Source organism: Oryzias latipes, chromosome 2 (assembly GCF_053564925.1).
Source record: "Oryzias latipes strain Hd-rR chromosome 2, Olatipes_Hd-rR_3.1".
NCBI lineage: Eukaryota > Metazoa > Chordata > Actinopteri > Beloniformes > Adrianichthyidae > Oryzias > Oryzias latipes.
This window is the reverse complement of record NC_136238.1, coordinates 33,983,737-34,007,113: the sequence shown is the minus strand read 5'-3', so window position 1 is coordinate 34,007,113 and position 23,377 is coordinate 33,983,737. Positions and strand designations below refer to the sequence as shown.

The 23,377-nt window shown below is 40.8% G+C and overlaps 2 protein-coding genes and 1 long non-coding RNA gene across 3 annotated transcripts in view; 2 read left to right on the top strand and 1 right to left on the bottom strand.

The window, feature by feature from the left end:
• The window catches only part of LOC144987317 (uncharacterized), a 406,167-nt gene that overhangs the window by 105,549 nt on the left and 277,241 nt on the right, over positions 1–23,377 (top strand). The window lies entirely within an intron of this gene.
• Positions 1–23,377, top strand: part of LOC144986688 (NLR family CARD domain-containing protein 3-like) — a 520,304-nt gene that overhangs the window by 242,959 nt on the left and 253,968 nt on the right. The window lies entirely within an intron of this gene.
• On the bottom strand, positions 1,558–21,827 carry LOC144988321 (uncharacterized). The gene is made up of 2 exons (XR_013652188.1): positions 14,369–21,827; positions 1,558–4,648 (listed from the first exon to the last, which is right to left on the bottom strand). It is a non-coding gene; the product is annotated as an uncharacterized LOC144988321 (long non-coding RNA).

Sequence of the window (23,377 nt, the reverse complement as noted above, 5' to 3'; positions counted from 1 at the left end):
GGCGGTTGTCCCCTGCCTGCTGCTGTGTCGTTGGGGGGGGGTTCCGGCTGCCGCTGCTGCTGCGGTGGGGGTCTTGGGGTGGGGATGGCTGGGCACTCTCCCTCCTTCTTTTCACGTTCCACCATCCATTTTAGAAGAACATAAACACTCACCTGAGCACAGGTGTTAGCTCACCTTTGCACTAATAGTTTGCATGATTGAATGACTGAAATATCTCACACTAGTTGGTTTAAAGGCATAAGTATGCGTGTGAACACTATCTGTTTTGTGTACATGTTGACATGTGGACATTTTTGCAGCTAGCAGGTGTGTTGATAACATTTGAGTGTGTTTGTGGACAGGCCCCGCCCTTTTTGTACTACATTTGAACCTTACCGTAATGATAAACAACCAGTAAACTTGTTGCTTTATGCTGCTTGATTGTCTTATCCCCCTTCCCCTCCTATTATCACTCTCCTAACCCCCCCCCCCCCCCCCCCAACGTCCCTCTCTCTTCTTCCCTCCTTTCCTTTTCCGTCCGGTCCAACACCAAAGATTTTTAAACATGGTTGAAATCAATAAAGTTTGGCCTCAATTACAAAAGGGGTTTATTCAGACATACCTTTGGTTTGTATGAAGTTTAATAACCCCTGTAGTTAAAGTAAAATATGTCCAACACAAGACGTCCTCAGCTCTCATCTGTCTGCCCAGCTGTTGGACAGGACAAGTTTTAAAAAAGAATGCGCTTATTGTGCATTGGCTGCACCTATTTGGTGTCACCAAGATGAATTTCCATCCCTTAATGTTTACATACATTTAAGTATTGTTTGTAACTATGAAATGACCGAAAGGTTACTCTGGTAATCACTTTGTTACTAAAAACCTTTTTATGATTCTAAATGTATGGTATTTTCTTTACTATTTGTACTGTCATGACAGCGATGCTGCTGTCAGTTTACCTTGTTGTTGCATCTTCAAAAGTGCAGATTAAAATGTGACACTGAATTTGAAACAGCAATTTCTGCATCTATCATTAAAGTATTTATTAATAGTACAGTGGAAATTAGTAGATCTGGTTAGAATGTTGATTTACGGTATGCGCCCCTTAATTTTCTGGTTGTGCCCCTAAAATTTTCAGTTGGGGGCCACAGTGCTCCTAGTGAAAAAAGTTAGTCTGGAGCCCTGTCAACATTAAATATTTCTCCTCAGCAGATGGTGAACATTAGTCCAATAAAAACAGGAAAAACAGTTGTTCTGGAGGGTGATTCTGATTTTTAGATAAATGTGATATTTTTCACAGATATTTAAGAAGAAAAATGCTTCAGTCTCCATTTGGTCTAAAAGTTTTAACATTTATTCTCCTTAAGTCATTTTATGCTCACGTCTTTGAATAAATACGTGTTTCACAGTGAATGCAGTCCTTCATATTTAAAGTTCCATGCAGATTTGGAACCAAAAGTGTAGAACATCAATTAATTTACCCTTGAACTTTTTTGGAACAGAGTCCAGCTTTGGAACCAGCAGAGAACTAACAAACAGCAGAAACCCACACTGTGGGAAAGACTCCACACTTCTGACTGATGTTCACGTCCACTTTATTCTTCACAGTAAGGACTGGAACAGAACACTGAGAACCAAAAAGAACAGAGGAACAGTTCTAATGTCTACTAGAAAACATGAATCACAAGAACACCAGACACAAACACCAGTCTGGTTCTTTATCCAAATCTTTTTGAATAAATTTTTAGGAAAATTCTTTCCTCACTAAATGGTAGGGATGCGGTTCTACTAAGACTGTGGATCGTTCCTTAGGTGGCGATCCAATTGAATTCATGAATTAAGCTCAACGTTTCACAGACCGAAACACGATTCTTGCTTTTTAATAGAATATGTTTGTACAGTTACTATAGGTGTGTATTTTTACAGGATGTATGAAAAAGTTTAAACTATATGTATTAAATCAGCCTAATTTAGAACCAAAGATCAAAATAAACAAAATTGATACAAACACAAAGATTTATATAGAAAGAAAGAAATGGGGTTTGTTACTTCAAACAAGTTTCCATCAATATTATGGTTACGTTCAGCAGTAACATAAACAAAAAAACATAAACCTGATTGTTGTCGGGTTGCACGGTGGTGCAGTGGTTAGCGCTCTTGTCTCAAAGCAAGAAGGCACTCTGTTCAAGTCCTGGTTGGAGGATCTGAAAACAGTAGAGTTTGCATGTTTGCCCCTGTGCATGTGTGAGTTTCCTCTGGGGACTCCAGCTTCCATCCCAAACATGCTTCATAGATCGATTGGTTGGTCTAAATTGTCCCTAGATGTGAATGTGAGAGTGCATGGGCCCTGTGACAGACTGGATGCAGGATGTCCCCTGCCTTCATGACCCCAAAAGGGAACAAACAGCTTAGAAGATGATTCACATGAAAATGTTCTCCACAGTTTCTCCATCCTAAAAGTTCTGCAACACTTTATGTTTTAAAACATTGCATATTGAAGCTGCAGAATTTGCTGATTCATGGTGATTCCATTAGTTTGTGGATTTAAAAGAAAATCTTTTTTCACTCGATGGTTACTAGCTCACATGCCTTGACAAATTAAAAACTGAAGTCCCTTCTTTTAGCCTAAAACAACAATGAAAATATGACAAAAAATCAGATGTTTACAAAACATTTCTCATAATAATGTACACACTTTGACAACATAAACATTGTCTTATCAGAAAATACAACAATGGTCAACTAAATAAGTTTTGTCTAAAATAATTAAAAAAAAAAAACAATGGCAGGACAAAATGTAGTTAATGCCTCCTTTGAACTGAATTACTACATCAATGCTCTGTGTCATTGAGGCCACCAGATTGGGGGTAGTCACTGAAAAAGATTTAGGCAATTTTGGCAATATGGGATGGTGCAGAATACAACCAGTCCACCAGTCTGACTGAGATAATTTACCCCTCCAATACCAAAGCACTCGCTGGCAGGAAGGACACAACACACTTTGTAACCCTTGTGCTATCTTAGATGACCCCACCCTTGCATTGACGTGTTCTCCCTACCATAACAAAGGTGGAACATATTCATGTAATCCATAGACACCAGTGAAGATCACAAATCATTGAAGAAAAATTGTTCAGGGCACTGTCTAGTGGGTCTAGATGACCCAACTCCCAATGGTAAAGTGTCTAGGATAGCACAAGGGTTAAACATGATCACTAAATGTTTTTGACATAAACATTTGTTAGAATGTTCTTTTTTCCCATCGTTTTATTTAAACTTATACAATAAATTCACTAAATTAAACTAAGGCTTGAAATATTCCAACATTTTTCTTTTTTGTATATAAACAAAAAAAGTTCTTTCTTTTAAAAACAAAAATAAAAAAAATAAAAAACGACCAAATGGCTTTTTCACAATATTTTCCCAAATACTGTACAAGTTTTCTGCTCTATGTTTTTCTGTTTTCGTAGTTGAAATCTTTCTGTAAATCCTTTATAAAAAAATGTTTTCGTTAAAAAAGAAAAGCTTCTCACCTGTGTGAGTTCTAATGTATTTTACTAGATTACATTTATGACTGAGCCATTAATCAGCCATAAAAACTATCTCTCACCTGCATGAGTTTTCATGTGTGTTTTTAGAATAGATATTCGACTAAAACTGGCATCACATTTATTGCAAGGGAAAGGCTTTTTTCCTGTGTGAGTTCTCATGTGTGATTTGAGATGAGATATTTGACTAAAACTTGAATCACATTCTTTACAAGTAAAAGGCTTTTCTCCTGTGTGAGTTCTCATGTGTGATTTGAGACTAGATAATTGACTAAAACTTTTTTTACATTCTTTACAAGAAAAAGGCTTCTCTCCTGTGTGAGTTCTCATGTGTGTTTTGAGATTAAATTTATAACTGAAACTTTTTTCACAGTTTTTACAAGAAAATGTCTTCCTTCCTGTTTGAGTTCTCATGTGAAATTTCAACTGAGGCCGCCCACTAAACTTTTTACCACATTTTTTAGATGCACAATATCTTTCATCAGACCCAGTTTGGACATGACTTCTGTCTCTCTTCTTCCTCTGATCTCTGTTCTGTGGGTCTGTCTCTTCATCTGTAGTTGATGTTGATTCTGTCTCTTCATCTGTAGTTGATGTTGATTCTACATGTTGGTTTCCTCCATCATGACTATCAGTTACATTAAAGCTCTGTTGATTGTTTAGATCTGCTTCACTGTTCTCATCTTCCTCAAAAGTAGGAATCTCCATCAAGGTATCAGTCTCCTGCTTCAGATCAAGCTGATCTTCATCTTGACTGATGCAGAGTTCCCCTGATTCCTCTTTAATCTGTTGTGGTTCTGGTTCCTCTTTAATCTGTTGAAATTGTTGCTCCCCTTGTTCCTCTTCAGTTTGTGAAGGTTCTGGTTCCTCATGTTCCACTCTGAAGTTCCTCTGCTGATTGGTTAGATCTGCTTCACTGTTCTCATCTTCCTCATAAGTAGGAATCTCCATCAAGGTATCAGTCTCCTGCTTCAGATCAATCTGATCTTCATCCTGACTGATGAAGACCTCCCCTGATTCCTCTTTAGTCTGTGGATGTTCCGGTTCTTCCTGTTCCACTTTAAAGTTCCTCTGCTGGTTGCATTGATCTTCCTCTTCAGTCATCCAATGCTGGGGGAGTGCTGCAGGAATACAAACATAAGAAAAAGCCCTTTTTATACTTTTAAATGAATTTGTGTATTGGCAAACACCAATAAAAGTCGAAAACTGCTCAGTCATATATTTCACACTAGTTCAGGGGTGGGCAAACTACGGCCCGTGGGCTTAATCCGGCTTGCCCCCATGTTTGGTCAGGCACACTGAACAATATCAGAGGCCCGTGTTTTTTTATCTGCCCACATGATCAAGAAGTGACATTTTATTTCCCCCTTCTGCAGTCTGTGCTCCAACCTGAAACCCTCTAAAATTCCTGTCAAACATAACAGAAGAGAGTCTTCTCTTTCTACGTCGCAGTTCGTCTTTACCGGTTTAGTTTATTTTTTAGAGCGATAATGCTGCATTTTTTAAACAGCACCCTGTTCTGTGTCCTGATTGGCTGGAGACCCTGTCAATCAATCTCCTCAGTCCGTGCCGTGTCTCCTGTACAGAAACGCGGAGCTCTTCAGATCAACAGAAATCTTTGATCCATCAGATCTTTGTTTTTATTCTAAGATCCTGGACTTAATTTCCATGAAAGTTTGAGATTTCAAACAAGAGAAAAGGATGAAAATGTTCATGTCTGTCTGAGAAAAGTATATTTAGTCAGTGAGGAGTTTTACTGCCATAAACTTCTGTAATCAGACTCCTTGGATTTCAGCGATCGTGGTTATTTTTTAGAAAGAAACTCCTGCAATAAAACAAGGGAACTCTGTACTGGTGAAAAGGTAACGCAGATATATGCGTAGCTGCAGCAGAACATGTAGAAATTTTCTTTTTCATAATTCCTAGAAGAGGAACAGATAAACAGGACACAGTGCAGCTGCACAAATCGTGAGAAGTGACGCAGCCCTGAAAGTCAAAGCGGAATTATGACGGGAGAGGATTGACTATCAGAAAACAAGTGGAGGGAGACCAAAGATCCAAACAGTCAGCGTCATAACAAAACCACTCATAGCATCGAGAATTAGAGACCAAAAAAAAAGACAAACATCCAGAACAACAGGAACACGGAGGTAAAGGACTGAGCTACCCAGAACAAGAAAACAAGATGGCCGTGGGGAAAAATGCACATAGCAAAATTCAGGTGGCCCAACAGAGACAAATTCTTAATTATACAACCAAAGATTGAATTAAGGACGTGCTGCACAAACACAAGGGATGACATAGTGGCATGCATCAATAAACCAGAGATCCATGGCAGAAATAATACTAAATGGTCGTAGGACCATATGTCTTACTTAAACAAAGCGGAATTCTAGATTCGAAAACAAGTCGCGACCAGAGAAATGCAAAAGACCGGTGATGATGGAAGAAAATAGAACACTGAGAAAACACCAAGAAGATGCAAAACAAAGGGGAGCCCATAGGATTACACCAAGTCCAGCACAGGACGTCTGAGAAATGTAGTCGAAAACATGACTGATATGACAGGCGAAAGCTAAACTGATACATAACACTTTGAGTGCCACCTAAAGCCAAAAGATGCCACTGGGAGGGATGGTGAGGCCAAACAGTGAGAACATCAGCAATATCAGCAGTATCGTTAAGATCTGACCTCAACGGTTCTGCTATCGGTACTGGAGAAGTCGCTTTTTTTGGGTCCCACAAGATATAAACGTTATCTGCCATAATTAACTCTACAAGTCAGTCAATTTTGCTTTAATTAATGATTATATTAGTTTCGCTATTCTCTCTGAAGAGGAGAGGTCTGTCTGACTATTTGTGTGCACGGGGGGCGGGGCTGTTGTTTAGACAGTATGCGGGGGGCGCGCACAGGAACGCTGCCAAAGTTTTAGGATGGCGGAAAGAGCTAAACGGTCCAAAATGCTGCGGCTCTCTGTGTTTTTGTAAAATAACCACCATGTTCTCAGAGGGTCGTCGTGCCTTTAACACCGTCAGGTAGTACCGAGAAGGCAAAAGGAAGAGAGCATCATAAGCACACTGAGTGGGCGTGTCTGCAGCTGTGAAAGCCGACAGAGTTGGTGGCGATCTCGCAGGGGACACGTGAGCGCCCAAAAAAATAAAAAAATCCTTTCATCCCCTTAGACTAAGATCACCCATTTTCGCTTAAAACGAAATAAATTTGCATCAGGGCGCCCCCACTGTCAACTTGCTGCTACGATGACCGTATGATTCCAGACCACAACCAACAAACTAACAGCTGCTTCCTATTAAAACATAGTTGACATCCATAAAATTAATGTAATGATTTGGGTTAAATGGATTTCAAGAAAATAAATAAAAAGGAGTCTACATCAAAGTGAATTTGTTTCCATCATCCCACTCATCTTTGCTCTGGTGCTTGACAGACAGAAAAGTCTATTGAAGGTTGTGAAAAATGGACAAAAGATCAAAGGAAAGATCACTCTCATAAAGAATACAAATAATAAAATAAATATCCTGACAGCATTTTGAATCAATACAAGTATTGTCAAATGAACTATCATTATTTATCGGCAAAAACCTTTTTTCTAACACATCTACTGTTGTGGCTCCCTGTGCTTTCATCTCAGTGGGAAACTGATCCAAATGGCTCTTAGAGAGGTTCAGGTTGCAGACCCCTGGTCTAGCACATCCATGTGCATTCCATGTTTTTATTGGAACATTCTCATGTATAAAGTCAAATGTTTTGTTAAAAAACAATGCTGTTACATAATGACAAAATAAAACACTTTGTGTTCATAATTTGCCATTTTTTATTTATTTGTTTATTTTTCGTCCTCAAAAAGTATCAATAAGACTACCGTTAAAATGCCGGATCGATAAGCAGTATCAATAAGAGTAGTAGTAACCTTAACAATACCCATCCCGAGTCACGAGTAAATCCTGGTGGTCTCTGATTATGCTACACGGTTCCTAGAAGCTTTTCCCCGGCACACCATTACAGCTCCTGCAGTCATGAGAGCGTTAATTCAGTTTTTCTCCAGGGTAGGAATACCTGATGAAATTCTGACAGACCTGGGAAACAACTTAACCTCCCGGTTGATGAAACTTTTCCATCAGCAGCTTGGCATCAGTAGCCGCGGTTACATGGGCAGAATATCTTGATCGGATCAATGGTCGGGTTAAAATTCACCCGTGCACACGGGCACAGAAAACCTTTTTCCGATTAGAACAAACGTTCCCATGGCTCACACTTTCAGTCGGAATGAATCATCTGGGCATGCGCAGTAGTGTAAAATTACCCGGATGCCAAACTAGGTCCCGTTGTAAACAAACCGCTGCCACAGACAGACAGCATGTGCTGCAGCTCCGTAATACGAGACAATCTTCCAAACGTGCTTTTATCAATGTCATGAATATTATGAAGTGTCTGTTCGCTCATCGTTATATTTAATCTATGTGATCAGTGCGTTTTTGTGAATGAAACAGAGCTGGAAGGCTAACACGCGCTAACAACATTAGCCTTTTGATTGACACAAAATCCAGGACCATGCGGGAAAAGCTGTAATCTGCATCTTGGCTGCACGCAAATGTCTGGGAATAACATCAGTCTTTATTTTGTCGGGACACAACTGGAAACACAAATCCTTGTGTTTGTTTCAACGGTTTCTTAGCACCAAGAGGCATTTGTGCTCTGAGCACACACCGCCCCAAAGCCAATGTGTGTGCTGGCGGTCCATGCTCTTCTCAGACGCGGTTCTCCTAAAGCCGGCAGCCGCTAACCCAGAGCGACGGGACGGATCCATGTCTCCCACATATTACATACAACAAAACGCACGCGTAAGAAAGCACCCTCCCCTCAAACACACATTAAAAAATCTGGCTGCTCTGCTCAGACTCTGAGACATGGTTCACTCGTTCCACAGGCACCCGAACCGGGACGCAGAGCTCGGGTGCTGGGTCACGAAGAGCTCCTCCCCCACATCTCCCTCTCCAGCGGGGCGAGAGCAGAGCGGCGCTTTTCACGGGGCCTCCGCAGAGCAGCTGGCCAGTCCCATATGAGCTCCAAAGCTTTCTCTCAGCGAAACACCGTCTATGCATGACGTAACCCAGAGCAGTAGTGACACACGGTCGGAATGAACCGTTTACATGCTCCACGATCGGATAAACAATCGGTATGACCCACCTATCTCCATAGGAAAGAAATTTAGATCTGAACGAGTCTGATCGGGGCAGAGTATTCCGAACGGTGTGTTTACATGACGCATTTTCCTTCCGATCAGGCGTTCATTCCGATTACTTTTGCCCATTTAAACGTGGCTAGTGTTCAGAGACTGAAGCATGTGAGATGTGGAAGACATGGCAGGAATAGATAGGAATATGTTACATGGAGTAATGGGTGGAATTAGTAGTATGGCCAGCAAGATATTTAATGATTGCATTGAAGATGAAACTGTATGCACTAAGCTTTAAGCTGAATGTCAAAGAATCAAAGGCAACTCCAAATACCTGAATCTCAGACTCAAATGCAGTATAATGTCAAACTACTTCATTTTGTTTTTCTTTACAACACTGTAAGAAGTAACTATTTCTAGTTAGCTGAATGATCTCAGTAATTTAATTTTATTTAATTTAATTAAGGATCTAAATAGTAAATGTAACTTTGCAACAGTAACAAAAAGCAGAACCTCAAGGCAGTCAGAGCAGAAAAGTAAATGAAACTTCTTAACTATTGATTAGGAACAAATGTGAAATAGCAGTGATTAGAAGCAGCATGAAAACTTCTTAACTAGTGTTACTACTACACTGTAGTGCTCTCTTCAAAACATCTGAAACAGACTAGAGCATATTTAAGTTCGATATGCTCTATGTTCAGTCAATGAAAAGTGTAGAAATAAGTGCTAGATGTCACCAGAATGCACCAAATTACACCATGTTAAAATTTTCCGGGGGGGGGGGGCATGCCCCCGGATCCCCCTAAAGTTGCAAGCACCTGCGGAGCGGCGGGTCCCGCTGTGCGCGGTGTCGGGCCAGTAACTTTCAGGCAGGGCCAGTTACTTTCAAAAACTACTGGCCCTGTGGGCCAGTGCAAATTTCTGGGCTATGTCAACCCCTGTATAAGTTATTATTACATTATGTTGTCAATTAAAGTTTTAAATTTGACAATGTAGTGTGGTACATTGCAAACAAAGGTCAGATATTATATTGCATTAAAGTCTAGTTTAAAAAATGACAATCTGGGCTTTAAAAAGAATAAATGTAAAAATCGAGAATCGAATCGAACAGTGACCTTAGAATCGAAAATGCAATCGAATTGAGGATTTGGAAAATCATGACACCCCAATAAATGACAATGCAAAATGTTGTTTTTTTTTGCATTAGAAAATGCACAGTTTTTATCTAAAAATCCTCATGCTATTCTCTCAGAGCTCTTCTCTACTCTGTAGCTAACACAGCTCCGCTGTTTGTGCTCACAGATCCAGTCTGTCGTCACATCTGTTTTCCCGGCTCCAGCCAGCAGACCTGGCCTGCTCCGGACTCCTGAACCTTATGATATTTTTTATTTTCATGGAGACAATAATTAATAATAAACAATAAATCAGGTCCACTGGTTTTATTGTTCCCTCTGGGGTTAAAGCGGGACAGCAAGCTTTCAAACTCAGCCAGAGAGAGATGGAAAAACACACGTCCTGGTGCGTTCACAGAGCTCCAGTACATAGAAGATTAGAGGCATTCCAAACAACGAGTTATATCACTAGAGGAGACATCAAGTGATGGGAGGAGAGCACCGCCATCTTGGTGAGGTCAAGTTACTGCTGCAGTGCATGCCTGTGAACAAATTTTTTGCATAATACCAGTTCATTGTGCGGGTTTCAACTGCCAAAATCAGAGAACTGAGTCCATGAAGGAGGAAGGTATATCATTTCACAGGTAAGTACTATAATTTTTTTTCTTTTAATGCTGCAGGGGTTTCATTAATCATACACATGTTGACATTCATGATGCTGCAGGGATGTTATCAACATGCTGCATGATGTACGTATAATTTGCTGTCGACATAAATGTACATTTTATTTTGCTAAACTTGTATACAGCATACTAGGCTATTATAGTAATATAGATTTAAACATTCAGAGACTGAACTTTTCTTGCAGGTTTCCAATGGATTCAGACTTAAGGAAAAAGTGGATCTTACATGTCAAAGAGGTCTAAAACTCCTAAATGTTTACAATTTTTTTTAAATTCTTTGTAATATTTTTTTATTTGTTAGAAATCCTGCAACACTGCATTTTCATTGAAGTTTGAGCTTTTAAGGCTGACTGTTTCTCTTCTTTAACAACAACAAATGATGTCTCTATATATATATATTATATATATAAATAGAATATATTTACATATATGTATAAAAATATATGAATTTAAAATATATATATAGTATGTAAAAGCTACTTAGGCCGCCTTTACACTGCATAGTTCAAGTGACCCAATTCCGATTTTTTTCCTCTCTTGTGGCACAGATCGGATATGATCGGTGAACGTGTAAGCAGGACAAAAGCGCATGGATTCCGATTTTCTCAGATCGGATACAGGCCTCTCTCATATGTGGAAATAAATCGGAAACAAATCGGATATGTGCATTTGCGTGTGCCATGTAAGCAGACAAATCGGATATTCCCCAGTAAATGCGAGTCGAACGTCAGTGACGTCTATTCAGGACACCACCAACTGAGATCACATGACTTATTAAGGTGCTTTTGTGTGAAAATCTCCCGTGCATTTCTGACCATGGTCGGAAAAGAGAAGTCATCGCGCAGGAAAGGTTCAACACTTGGATCAAACTGTTAGTACATCACGTCTGCAAACACTTTCTCATTCAAAACTCAGAGAGAGCCGAGCAACCCTCCTTCTTTTCCTCCCCCGTGCATCCCCTCAGGAGCGCCCAAGGCAACGCCTCCTTCCGTCGCCGCTTTGCCTCCATGACAACCGCAGTCACAAAAGTCTGAAGTAGGGCTGGGCGATATGGCCTAAAAATCTCCGATTTTATTTTTTTTAATTCGATTTCCGATCCCCCCCCCCCCCCCCACCCTTCTTAAGGAAAGCAATAAGTACAAAGGGCAGACAAGTTCAAGCAAATGTTGCTTTTATTTAATCAAACCCAAGACAAATGTAACTCCCATTTCTGGGATGAATAATAAATAAATGAACACGCTCTTGGAATCAAAGTTAAGTATAAGATTTTTCTTCTTACTCCCTTTTTGGACTTGTGTTTAAATAATTGTGTCTTGTTTTATATAACTTTTGTCTTGTTTTTGTCTAATTTAGATTTATTCGATTAGATTAAGTCTAGAGTAGCACCGTTTTCTAAAGGATTATCAATACAGCTCATATCTGGGGTCTAAGTTTTTAATTAAATTAATAAACCCCGTCTTATCCACGGAGATGATGATGATCATGAAGCAGCAAGAGTCACGGTCACGGTCAGGATGACGGTAATAGAAGAAGGTTTCCCCCAGATTAAATGCTATGGACTCTTTATTAACCCATTCTGGAGAATCTAAGGATCAGAACAGGGAGGAGGATGATCGCCTCGGGTCCCCCGCGCTTGAGCACGGTCGGAAAGGGGAGAAAGAAAAAAAAGTCATCGCGGGAAAGGTTCAACACCACGCTCTGCCAATTAGCTGGAATTTTTTTCAAAAACCGTCCAGTTGCGATAAGAGCCCCCGAGTTTGGCCTGAAAAGAGCGATCAGCCCAAATACTAATCCAATCAGTGACCTCCCTTCCCTTCCACTGACTGGTCTCAGCAGCATCGTCCACCATGGTTGATGTTTACGTTCTCGTTCCCGCCTACTTCAACGCAAAATGATGACATTTGTTGCGTGTCGATGACGTACTGTTCGGAATCAAGTCGCCTGGCCGGTCAGACGGCGGTCGCAATTGAAAAGAACGGCTACAATTCGGAATCAGGACGGCAAACCCACGGGGCCTGGGTCGCAATTGAAAAGATCGGATCTGTGTCGTTCAGACTGTCATGAAAAGATCGGAATTGGGCCGCTTAGGGGCAAAAAATTCGGAATTGGGTCGTTTCAGCCTGCAGTGTGAACGTAGCCTTTGACTCCGATGGGCTTTAGGCAGGGTGGGGGGTCTATTCCTCCACGTCTGTAACAGTAAACCCAGACCAGTTCTGAACAACAGATGATTTTATTCCTTTGTTGGGAACAAACTTCCCACTGTCACCGGTAGCCCTGCTGTCGCTAGCTGCTTTGTGTGCCGATTGTCGCGTGTCACCGTGTGACACTAACGCTACGGAAGCTCTGGGGAGCCAAAAATGCGCCAATAAAAACTCGATTTAGTTATTTTTGAAATCGCCCGTAACAAAAAATTCGAATTAATTCATTTGATCGATTTATCGACCAGGCCTAGTCTGAAGGATGTCCGCGGAATGCGGAAATGCTGCTACGTAGTCCTCAGAACGTCTACGTTTGATAGTTTCAGCATTGTATAGTGTAAATGCAAAAATCAGATACGGGTCACTTTTAAAAGATGATGTAAGCGAGTCGTCAAAAAAAAAAAAATCGGATATAGTCAGAAAATCGGATATGAGCATCAAGACCTACAGTGTAAAGGCGGCCTTAGACACCTCTAAAAGCAATAGAAATCATTGTCATGTGGGTGTTGTCGACCTCACCAACTGATATGACTCTTTGATTCCAACAGCCTCCCAGCCCAACGTAGTCCGCTACTATATTTTCATGAGAAAAAAATAAACGCAGAACCAACCTTAAAACCTTCAATAGCCCATTTTTATCCGCAAATTTAGAGCCAAAAATCGACCAAATCTGGTAACACTGTGGATGTGTTGAGGTGCATACTCCCCCCTAGTGTTGAGGTGCATGCTTTGCACAGTCACGTTTACTGATGCATCTTCCATCAATGTAGTCAGGGTGCTGCTTATGTCTGAGTAAAGGAGTAGCCAATCACAAATGTGTCTCCGCCTTTTCTGGTTTGATTGTCAGACTCATTCTGCTGAAAAGGCTCATTATGAAATAAATAAGTCATTCTGAAAAACAGCAACATGAAATAAAAAAGATACTTAGGAAAATATTGATTTGGAGATCTGAGTTTCTGTAGATTTTTCACAATTTCATGATTTTTTGATATATTGATGAGAGATTTATTGTGATTGTGTATTTGCATGAGGTCATATTTATTTATTCAATTATGAACAGTTTGGGACTCCATACATGATTGGTCCAAAATGCTTAACAGCTCTAAAAGATACCGAAGCCAACAACATAATGCTCTGATATAATCTTTGTTGTCAATAACAACAACAAACCTAATTGCCAATTTGAGCCAGGAAACAGTCATTAGTCAGGCGGTCTGAGTCACGTTTTTAGGGCAACCAGTTGCCAATCATGATAAGCTAGTTCCCATCACTGAAAGCTGCTCAGAAGAAGCTGTCAATCAAACATTCGAGGTGGGGCCAGTGGGCACCACACCTTTTACCGGGGCATCTGATTGGTCAATTTATAACTTGAATAACTAGCACTAGAGAAAAAAAAACTTTATTATATTAAGAAAAATGTTTCACAGCAAGAATGGTAATTCTATTTAGAATGAGTCACAGCTGCATGTTTATTTATAGACAGCAGCTACTTCCTATTTGGAACCCGGGGGGTGAGGGGTGGGATGCTCTACTGTCCAGTGATGATATAGTCTATGCTTTTTAGCATAGACCCCTTTTAGACAGCTCCTCGTGGTTTAACTACTAACTAATAAACAGTGTTGGGTTAATGAATTACATAGTAACAGTACTTACTAACAGTAGTTACTTTGGTCAGTAATGGAGTATTTCAGATCACAGGCTCCGTAGATAAAAGGTCCAGAGTTTTTGAAGTGTGGTGTAAGCATTTGGAATAAGAGCTGTCACTATCAGTGAATCAAGGCATCATTAGGCTGAAAAACAAAGGAAAACCATGAGAGAGATAGCAAAAATATTAGGTGTGACCAAAATGACTGTTTGGAACATTCTTAAAAAGAAAGAACGCACAGGGGAGCTCAGCAACGCCAAACGACCCGGGAGACCACCGAAAACAACTGTGATGGATGAAGGAATAATTCTGTTCCTGGTGAAGAAAACTCCCTAAACAGAAGGTTTACCACAAGATGTAAAACCTTAGTGAGCCTCAAAAACAAGAAGGCCAGACTAGAGTTTGCCAACCAACATCTAAAACAGTCTTCACAGTTCTAATACAACATCCTATGGACAGATGAGACCAAGATCAACTTGTACCAGAGTCATGGAAAGAGAAGAGAATGGAGAAGGAAAGGAACTGATCATGATCCAAAGCATACAATCTCATCAGTGAAGCATGGTGGTGGTAATGTCATGGCGTGGGCATGTATGGCTGCTAATGGAACTGGTTCTCTTGTATTTAATGATTATGTTGCTGCTGGCAAAAGCAGAAGGATGAGTTCTGAAGTGTTTCGGGCAATATTCTCTATGGAAGCATTTGTGTACAATAATTAAAAAAAAAAAAATCAAAACTGGAAATGCTTTTTGATTTTCAAAATGAAGCTGCATTTGTTGACTCAAAAGTAACAAGAAAAAGAAATCCACTAAACCACTTCTTGTTCTTCTTCTACACCACTCATTTTGTCACTTAATTAAAATGATAATGAAAATGGTATTTGACATTTAATTTTCAAAAAGTTCTCTTGTAAATGTGTAGCAAAATTCAGTTAGAAATGTCTAACTTGAAAATTATAATAAATTAAGAGAATTGCTTTTTCATTTTCTACTTAAAAATTGCTTCTTCTGTGTCATAATTAAAACACAAATGCAAAGAGGGGATTGCATTTTCGTTTTCACATCCACCCTAAAAAGTTATTGCTAACTCCTAACGAGTATGTTCATAAAAGACAAGTTACTTCAGCATGTCCTGAATATTAATATTCCTGCTCAACCCTAAAGTACAACACCCAATACTGCAGACGCCCTCAGTCTGCCGGCCAGATGCCCGGATGCCTTCATGACAAACAAAAGAGCTCCAAGGCCAGAGCTTCGGAGCTCGCCCACGGCCAGCTGGACAAAAATAGCTCACACCGCGGCCAGCCGGAGCTCGTTTGCTTGGTTTCTGGAATGAAATAGAAATACTTAAATATATTTTCTCAACAACAGCAAGCCTCATCAATGAACCGATAACACCAGAGTGAAATCTCAATCATTTCATTCATTAGATGCTAAATGACTGAGGTAACCAAAAAAACAGCTGTGCAGTCAAAAACATGTGCAACACTCGTTTGCACTCACTCACAGGGTTAGATTAAAAATAGATTCATTAAATTACTTAATAACGGGTAGTGACTGATTATCGCACAAAGAATTTATCTCATGACAGATCTAATAACACTGTCACTGGGCTGCATTTACACTGCAGGTCTTGATGCCCATATCCGAATTTCTGACTATATCCGATTTCTTTGACGACCCGCTTACATCATCTTTTAAAATTGACCCGTATCCGATTTTTGCATTTACACTATACAATGCTGAAACTATCAAACGTAGACGTTCTGAGGACTACATAGCAGAATTTCCACCTTACGCGGACCTCTTTCGGACTTTTGTGACTGCGGTTGTCATGGAGGCAGCGCAGCAACAAAGGAGGCGTTGCCTTGGGCGCTCCAGAAGGGAGAGGAAAAAGTTTGATCAGTTTTGAAATAAGTGTTTGATCCAAGTGATGAACCTTTCCTGCGCGATGACTTCTCTTTTTCCGACCGTGGTCAGAAATGCACGGGAGATTTTCTCCAGGGCCGAAGGCGGATTCTCCTTCGGGGTTCACTTTCCCGTTCAGAACCCTCAGCCTCCAGAGTGTGTTAAGAAAGACTCCAAAACTTTTGGGGGAGACACTTTGTTTTTAATTTACGGTTCTCCGACACTCCCCCGCTCCGCGCTCGCGCTCACACCTCCTCTCCTCTCCTCACACCTCCTCTCCTCACACCTCCTCTCCTCTCACCTCCTCTCCTCACACCTCCTCTGCACGCACGCACGCACACACGCAAAGAAATAAACGGCTTCTAGCCTGTTCCATAGCAACGGTGTCCCACTTGATTAGTTACCGTTTGCGTCCCGTCCGGGACCGGACCGGAAATAACATTATTGTCATCCATTACGTTGACAATTTCACCACATTTTACAATAGACCAAACCTTTTCAAAACAGACGGCTTACATCCAAACCATAAAGGCTCCCATCTTCTTGGGATGAACATAGATCTCACCCTCCTCTCTTGCACTGCACCTTCCAGCTGACGGTTCGACCAAAGCACACACATTCCCTCCATATCCTTTATTCCAGTACACATCACGAGCAGAGATCACAAACGTTCACATTTAAAGTCAACCATTCCTTCTGTCAGATGTCTCCGTCCTGTTCACATAGCACCAAATACAGAATCAAAATGAACTGCAAAATCACTGGTTTCACCTGTCACACTGAACATGGCTGTTTTTAACATCAGATCTCTTTCTAACAAGTCTTTTATAATTAATGATCTGATTATTGACCGTGATTTGAACTGTTTATTTTTAACTGAAACCTGGCTTGGTACTGATGCTCCAGCTATTCTCACTGAGGCCTCTCCACCTAATTTTAATTTTTTATTTTCTGTAAGGGAAGGTAAAAGAGGTGGTGGAACAGCATCTATTGCTCAACAAGGTTTAAAAACTGAAAACATTATTTTAACTGATTATCCTTCATTTGAGCATCATTCCTTTCTGTTCAGCAACCCACCTATTTTAGCAGTGACTGTTTACAGACCACCAAGTCCTCCCTCTGGTTTTTTACAAGATTTTTCTGAACTTTTATCTGTCATTCTTCTGAGGCACAATAGGATTTTAATAACTGGAGATTTTAACATTCATATTGACAACACGAATGATCCTTTTGCCTCTGAATTTTTAAATCTTTTAAATAGTATGGATTTTACCCAGCATGTGGCACAGCCGACTCACAATAGAGGACACACCCTGGACTTGGTCATCACCTACGGCCTGTCTGCTGGTGTGTCCTCTGTTGTTGACTTGGCTGTGTCAGATCATTATTGTGTGTTTTTTAAGGTGACTGGTTTTATCCAGCAAGAGACCTCAGTGAGAACTGTGACGAAGCGATATATAACTCCTGAAGTGGCAGAACATTTTATTGACATTTTAAAACAAACTCCTGCTCAGATTTTACCTTTGTCCTGCGATTCTCTGACTGATGATTTTAATGACAGACTTAAGTCTGCCATTGATTCAGCCGCTCCAATGAAAACAAAAATCTTGACACATAAACCGAAGATGCCTTGGAGAAACGGTGATATTTTAAATCTGAAGAGAATTTGTAGGAGAGCAGAGAGAAAATTTAGAAAAACTAATTTAACAGTCGATTATGACTTTTTTAAGGATCAGCTAAAAACCTACAACCACGCTGTTAAACAGGCAAGGACACTTTATTTTTCAAATCTCATCACAAACAATAAACACAACCCCCGGTTTCTTTTTAAGACTATTGATTTTTTACTAAACAAAGATTTTAATAAATCTATCATGCCTCACTCACAAACTGCATGTGAGGACTTTGCTGACCACTTCAGGAGTAAAGTCAATGCTATTAGATCAAACCTTCAACCGGTACATGACAGTAATCCTAGCAGGTCGGTGGCATTGTCTTTACCTGAGGAAACACTGGAGAGTTTTGTCCTGGTTGATGCAGAGATGCTTGGTCGAGTTTTTTCCCAAGCAAACACTACAACCTGCCTTTTAGACCCTATTCCCACTTCTCTTTTTAAAGCATTTTATAAATTCTTTGAGTCAGAGATTTTAAACATAGCTAACTGCTCTCTTCAGACGGGGGTCTTCCCCTCTGCCTGTAAGACGGCGGTGGTGAGGCCCCTTCTTTAATCATTGGTCCTGAAGACAAGAGAGAGATGATTTTACCCAAACTTAGGAATTTTAAGTCTTCTCAGTGTGTGAGAAACCTGGGCGTTCTTTTTGACTCTGAGCTGAATTTTACTCCTCACATCAGAAACATTGTGAAAATAGGATTTTACCATCTTAAGAACATTGCCAGAGTCCGCCCGTTCCTCTCTCTTGCCAGCACAGAGATGCTAATGCATGCTTTTATTTTTAGTCGTTTAGATTACTGTAATGCCCTGCTCTCTGGTTTACCCAAAAAGTCCATCTCAAATCTACAACTTCTACAGAACTCAGCGGCGCGAGTTCTGACGAGAACCAGAGGGCGGGAACATATTACACCGGTTTTAAGATCGCTGCATTGGCTCCCTGTGCGTTTCAGGATTGATTTTAAAGTTCTTTTAATGGTTTACAAATGTTTTTATGGTCTTGGGCCCTCTTATTTAAATGATATTATTTTAAAATACGAACCCTCGCGGACCCTGAGGTCCTCTGGCACTGGCCTCTTAGTTGTCCCTAAGGTAAGGACCAAGACACATGGTGAGGCTTCGTTCTGCCATTACGGTCCTCGCCTGTGGAACAGCCTGCCGGAGAACCTCAGGGCCGCAGAGACTGTAGAGGTTTTTAAGAAGAGGCTCAAGACCCACCTTTTTAGTCTGGCTTTTATATGACTTTGATCATTCCTTATGTCTTTTATTATTCATCTATTTATTAATTGAGGTATTTATTTACATATTTATTTGTTTATTTATTTATCTATTTATTTATTTATTTTCTTGTAAGGACTATTATTATCTTTGTTTCTAATATGCAAATCTTTTTATTGTTATTTTACCAATGATACTTAGGTTATGTTTTAATCACTGACGTTTTTTATTTTTTAATTACTAACATTCTTATATCTTATTTTATTTTTTATCTTTTTCTATTTTTATTGTTGTTATTTTATGATCATTTTTATTTTTTATTCTGATGGTTTTTTTACTCCAGTGTTTCCTCTTGGGGATCCATCGTTCTTGGGCACCACCAGCTTGACCTGTAGGGCGTGCCGTTGCTGTGGTGCCCGTTCTGGTTGGGCGGGCTGGGGTCCCACTCTGTGGTCTAATAGCCATGGATGGGGCCCTGGGCTGCCCTGTGTTGGGCGGGCGCTGCGGTAATGGCCCCTGTGGTCGGGCTTGGCCTTGGAATGAATGGATCCCCATGATATCGTTTCCTCACAGCAGTACCAAGCCAGACCTTCTTCAACTGCAGTTCTTTTTCTGTTCACTGTTCTACTGGGGTAACTGGGTGGGTGGGGATGGGGGCGGGGGGTGGTGAGGGAGGGGTACCTTCTTTGTGGGATTGTCCTTTGTTTTCTGTTTTGAACAACTTTCATTTTTTATGACTGTTTTATCTGTTTTTATGTTAAGCGCTTTGTGTTTTTAACCAAAATGAAAGGCGCTATATAAATAAATAAAGTTTGAGTTTGAACAGCGGTTTCTGACTACGGTCTGAAGCCTGAGGCTGAACGGTAACATGCTGACAGCAAAATAAGTGCACAAAATCACTTTAATAAGTCATGTGATTAGGGTGAACCGCGGTGTGATGAGGTCATCACCGCATCTTTTTTTTAAACTTTTTTTTTTGAAAGTTTTGCATATGGTGCGTGATTGGAACTATAATAAACATGGTAAACACATTCATCTTTGCCGATAATTTACTTTCTCTGCTAGTCCTGTGTTCAGACTTCAACAGACTTCAAGGGTTTCTATGGGAAACCTTTTATCACTCTTCTCCTTCTTTCCTCATCGAACCCACCTGTGCGGCGGCGCTGCTGTCACTGTCTCTTAGCCCTTGTGCTATCTTAGATGACCCCACCCTTACATTGACGTGTTATTCCTACCATGACAAAGGTGGATAAAGGTGGAAAGATTTCATGTAATCCATGGACACCAGTGAAGATCACAATCATTGAAGAAAAAATGTTCAGCGCACTGTCTAGTGGGTCTAGATGACCCAACTCCCAATAAAGTGCCTAGGATAGCACAAGGGTTAGAAGTACGCGGCACGTGCACACTCTACTTACACACGTGCACTGTTTCAGAAACACACACACATCCTCATTCTACAAAAGAAGTTTCTGTCTTGAGAGGAAATACGACAAATTTACTGCGTTCTAATTATTAATTTCCATTATAAGCTGCGTGCGTTCTTGAGTGCGTGACACGGCCGCCAGCCGGAGGATTTTGTGTCGGGGGGGGGGGGGGGGTTAATATTACTGTTCTCACTCTGTAACACGAAACATGGACTCGCGCTGTTAGATTTCCATGAATATCACAACATTATTTTGTTTGGGAACTATTTTGTGCAACGCACAGCTAGAGAGCAGAAGAATCAACACGCACCACAAACACACGTCACAGCTCAAATGGCTTCTCTCTTCCTTTGTTGAAGCTAACATACCTATGTGGTGTAGCTGCAGCTGTGGTTTCCAGATGACATCCAGCAGTCTGCGCTGACGACAGAGCTCCTGCTCGTACTGGACGATGGTTCCTTCACAGAGTCTGCAGATTTCTTCAGCAGCAGCAGCTAGTCGCTCGCTGATCAACTCTCTCAGAGACTGAAGGGAAGACATGGTTCCTGCTCCGATCTTCAGCTCCAACTCCCACAAACACCGCCGTCCTCTTCACTGCAGCTCCGATCGATCATCTGCTAGTCTCCCAATCACAGCAATCCACGTTGTCTTTCCGTTCAACACTTCTTCACTCATTTACGACACTTTGGAAAATGCTGAGAGTTCCCACACGAACCACGTATCGTCCTTTCTGTCCAAAAACCTCACAAACGTCCCAACTAAACACAGCTGACCTCTCAACACAAGCTAACGCTGCTAGCGCCCCGTGCTGTTCTTCTTCTGTGTTTGGCTAACAGCGTCATGGTGCTTTAGCGCCACCAGCTGGTCTGGAGTGTTGTCTGTCGCTCACATAATGAAGTCGATGGCGGGGGAAAATTGCTTTTTTTTTCCAACTTTACTGGCAAATAAAACAGAAAGTGGCAGTTTTCATTAACACAATTATGCTGTGAATAATATTTTTCGATCAGAAAAGGAGCAACCTAAATGGAGAAGGGGGAACGGGACGTGACTTCCGGTTCCGGCTATTGATGTTAGTCGCCAGTTGGTCGTCTGCAGCCAAGGTCTTCTATTTAACCGAAAGAAAACGAAGAGTAATATATTTCCTGGACAACACAGGTCCTCACGAACTGAAATATGAAATAATCTGTAAATTACGACATAAACTATTGGTAGGAAAAGTGACGTCAAATCCTTTCAGGGTTTTTGGAAAAAAACAGTTATAATATAAAAAAAAATAATATATATAAATATATTCAACAAATTTCCCACGAATGGGATCAAATAAAGTAATTCTGATTATCCATCCAATTTACTTTGTTTATTTTTAGTGTCATCAAATTTTGAACAATTTTAAAATTAAAATCCACATTTGGATCAGGCGTCTTCATCAGAGCACAACTCATGTTTCCAGGACTGTGACTCACCAATAGATCCTCATTTCCTTTACACAATCTGTTTCCATCATTTGGATTTTTCATAAAAACTTGAGTTAGAAAAGAATTGTTGCCCCAAAATGTCCAGTTTGAATAGTCTACAGTGTGTTGTGTTTGGTTGCTAGGTAACAGGGTCTTTAATGTCTATGATGTCATGGTGGCTTTCAGAGTTGAACTCCTGAATATGATGGTAAACATTTGGATTGAACAAAAATGGGATTGAAGCTCATGCTAAATCCTGATCTCAATGCTGAAAAAACCTCCTCCTAGATTCTGGTTGTTTGGAGAAGTCCTCCTCTTCCAAGAATTCCTGAAAAAAGCCCTCATTTCTCCTGACCATCTTCAAAGCCACTTTCTGCTTCAGTTTAGTCCAAACTTGCTTTATGCTGACAACATTTACAGCTTGAATCCATCTGAAGAATCCAAGGAAACAAACCAATCTAAGTCTGCATTCATGCCACTTCAGAACCAACAAAGCATGTTTCCAGGACGCTGACTTACCAATAGAACTTGGGATTTCCTTTGCAGAATCCTTCTCCGTGTGTTTTCCTTTGTTTTTCTCCCCAAAACCTAAAGCAGAGATTTTTGCTGAGCTGCAGAACAAACGTCTGACTGCTTTAACCGCCGTTGATTGTTTGTTGTGTTTCCCTCTATAGCTGCTATGGTCATAGTATGGTTGCTAGGTAACGCTGTCTTTGATGATGATGACGTCAGAGTGGCCTCTAGAATGGATTTTTTTCTTGTGGAACCAGGAGCTGTAACCTTTAGGGCACTAGGACCCAGAAAGAGCTCCAGGCAGTGACGGTGTTCAGTGACGGACTGCGCAGCCGCACTTCCTCCAAACGCCAGCTATGGTGTGCTAAACGTCAGGTCCAGAACGGAAGATGCCATCAATGAAGTCTGTCTGTCAGCAGCAATCCAACGCTGATGGGGTTTAGCTTGTGGAGGATTTGAATGTTCATTTGCTCTCAGGTTGGTTCTGTGCTGGAAGCCCCAACCCTCAGTTCAGTCAAGTTAGAAAGATGCTAACCAGCTGTTCCCTCTGTCACCATGGAAACACGGACCATTTTTAAGTCGGACAGGATTTTCACGGAGCGGACTTCTAGACGTGGAGGATAAATACTCCAAGATGAATTCATCAGACATGAATCAAACAGTCTTTTCTACATAGAACAGAATGAAATCCACTGTGTTTTAGCAGCGTCTGTAGCATCACAGAGACGGTGTTCCACCAAAAACTGGGACCTGTCACATGTTGTTTCCTCGTGACAGAGCTGCAGCTTTAATGTCAATGATATAGAAGAAGAAGAATCCAAAACATTGG